This window comes from Mastomys coucha, unplaced genomic scaffold (assembly GCF_008632895.1).
Source record: "Mastomys coucha isolate ucsf_1 unplaced genomic scaffold, UCSF_Mcou_1 pScaffold17, whole genome shotgun sequence".
Lineage (NCBI taxonomy): Eukaryota > Metazoa > Chordata > Mammalia > Rodentia > Muridae > Mastomys > Mastomys coucha.
In genome coordinates this window covers 20,325,700-20,328,787 of record NW_022196899.1, presented here as the reverse complement: position 1 = coordinate 20,328,787, position 3,088 = coordinate 20,325,700, and the positions used below count along the sequence as shown (strand labels likewise).

The following is a 3,088-nucleotide window of genomic DNA, read 5'->3' as shown; positions in this document are numbered from 1 at the left end:
AAAAAAAAAAAAAAAAGAACCGCTCCACACATATATTTAAAATAAAAGGCACAATCTTATTTTTTTTATAATTTTTATTAGATATTTTCTTTATTTACATGTCATATGATTTTTCCTTTCCCAGTTTCCCCTCCAAAAAACAAGGAAACAAACAAAAACAATAAGAGCAAACCCCTGTTGCCTCCCCCCTCCCCATACCTGCCACCCCACCCTCTCCCACTTATTGGCCCTGGCATTCCCCTACACTGGGGCACAGAACCTTCACAGGGCCAAGGGCCTCTCCTCCCATTGATGATCGACTTTGGATTCTTCTACTATACACATGCTGCCGGAACAATCAGTCCCACCATGTATAGTCCTTGGTTGGTGGTTGAGCCCCTGGGAGCTCTGAGGGTACTAGTTAGTTCATATTGTTGTTAATCTTATGGGGCTGCAAACCCCTCAGCTCCATTGGTCCTTTCTCTAACTCCTTCACTGGGGACCCTGTAGTCAGTTCAATGGATGGCTGTGAGCCTCTACATCTGTATTAGTCAGGTACTGTCAGAGCCTCTCAGGAGATAGCTATATTAGACTGTCATGTCGTTCCTTCAGTCTCTGCTCCATAATTAGTCTCTGCAACTTCTTCCATGGGTATTTTGTTCTCGCTTTTAAGAAGGAATGAAATGTCCACATTTTGGTCTTCCTTCTTCTTGATTTTCTTGTGGTTTGTGGGTTGTTCTTCCTATATTCCAATCTTCTGGGCTAATAACCACTTATCAGAGAGAGGCACAATCTTATTAATGCACATTATTTGCACATTGTCTTGGGTTCAATGTAAGATCATAGCAAAAGTACACATCCAATAATCAATCCTCAAATTCTCATACTGTTTATCATATAATATATTTGAGGGATGACTCTGAACTCTGATTATGTTAGGCAGTCTTAATATTTCCGGATTTTATCCATTGAGCTCAAAGAAGAATGTGTTTATATTTATAACTTTCGGGAAGCTCTTTGGATCCATTTTATGTTTTTTTTTTTTCCTTCGACAGCTTGTCAAAATTATGTGTCTGCCTCCAGGTGTCACTTTGTTCCATCTTGACAGTCTGCTGCCTGTCAAGGATGCACAATTGCTCTTTGTATCCGTGTCCACGAGCCCTAGGAACTGCTGAGTGGATCAGGCAATGAGTGAAATATTTGATTGAACTTAGACTCTATTGTACCTCTCCATGAATCAAGCCCCAGTAAAATCAAGGCTTTGCTTTGCCACTGCTCTTTCAACTTTGATACATTTTGATTTAAGGGTACTGGTTTGTGGTCACCTCATATTTCATGAGATGATATCCCATGAGCATGGGGAAGATCTAAGGCAAATCATCAGATGAAAAAGATATAAGAAACACAAGCTAGCGAGTCAAGGAAAAAGCAAGGGAGGACCCAAACACTGAACCGTCATTTACGGGTATTGAGACTGCTAAAACTGGGACACTGCTTATCGCTTCCTCCAGTGACACTCTGGACTGTCTGTGCCCAATATTCTTGGTGAACATAGTCACAAAATCCCACAGGAAAGACTTCTTTTGGTTGCCTACCTGTGAGATAGCCATTTTCTCTGGTGTAAGAATTAGTATACAGTTTTCTTCTCAAACAGGGAAAGAAAAGCTGAACTAAATTGGTTGTTTCTCTGCAGAATGATACTAAGTATTATCTCTTAAAGATGATTGTTATCAGTGAACAGACCGTATGACATTAAGGAAATGAAAATAAAATTGGCCATAATTACCTCATAAGAGATTTTCTTCATACCTTATTATATTTCTCTTCAGTCATTTATACACATATTTTACAATCTACCTTTAATTATGCTATATATGGTTTTGAGTCCGACTTTTTAACATTGTAAATTTTACTACATTACTAGGTTAAGCACTGAGTAGACTGACATAAATCATTTAGTCTATTCACCTATGCTGGGAAATTTTGGCTGTGTTTGAATTACCTTTCACAAAGCCCCCCAAAACATTTGAATTTTTTATATTTCAGCATGTGCTAGGTAATTTCTTTAGTATAAGTTCTTACATTTCCGTTCTGTCAGAAGCATGCAGGAGTGCCTGCCATGATGGCGTGTTTAAAGCGAACATACCCTCCTGTAGCTATGAGGCTACAAAGGGCCTTCCCAGCAGCAACCCAGGACTACTCCCTGTGTTTCTGTGGGCCCCTACCTTGCAGACTGCATGCTTCTGACATAGTGACTCTACTCGGTTGACATCTGTTGGACTGCTTGAAGTAACCTTTGGTCGCAGTTTTCAACTATCAACTTGATGCCAGCGTAGAGCCGCTTTGGGACCAGGGCGCCTCAACAGAAGAGTTGTCTCCATCAGAGTTTCTCAATTGCTGATTGATGTAGGAGAGCCATAGGCCTTGATGTAGAAGAAAGGTGGTTGACCAAGCAACCTTCTATGTAGAGCTCCTCTCAGGTATCTGCTTCTTGCTCCTGCTGTGCCTTCCTCAGGGATGGACTGTGACCTGCCCATGTAAGCCAAATATGCCCGTCCATCCTCAGATTGCTTTTGGTTAGAGTATTTTGGTCACAGCAAATGAAAGAAAATTAGAGCAGCTTTGTTGTTGTTGGTTTTTTTTTTTTAAATTATATCACCTGGTCTCAAAGTGACTACCTGTCATTCTTGAAGATGTACAAAAGTGTGAATTAACAGTTCCAAAAATGTATTGTGTGTAAGTTGCAAAGATTCTTTGTTACCAAACCAAACCAAGCCAAACCAAGCCAAACCAAGCCAAACCAAACCAAGCAAAGCCCAACCCAATCCAACCCAATCCAACACAACTCAACCCAACCCAACCCAACCCAACCCAACCCAACTCAAACCAAACCAAACTAAACCAAACCAAACCAAACCAAACCCAACCCAACCCAACCCAAACCAACCCAATCTAACCCCAAACCAAGCCAGTAGCAGAAAGCTTTACTACTTGCATTTTCTTCTTCAAAGATCCCAAGCCCATTGCTGGCTGCTGCCATCCTCACATCCTCACATCCTCACATCCTCATATGCTCAGCATCCTCACATCCTCACATCCTCATATGCTC

At 41.1% G+C, this 3,088-nt stretch overlaps 1 long non-coding RNA gene across 1 annotated transcript in view; it reads right to left on the bottom strand.

Moving 5' to 3' along the window:
- Positions 1–3,088, bottom strand: part of LOC116094763 — a 6,385-nt gene that overhangs the window by 2,930 nt on the left and 367 nt on the right. The gene's annotated exons all lie outside the window — the stretch shown is intronic.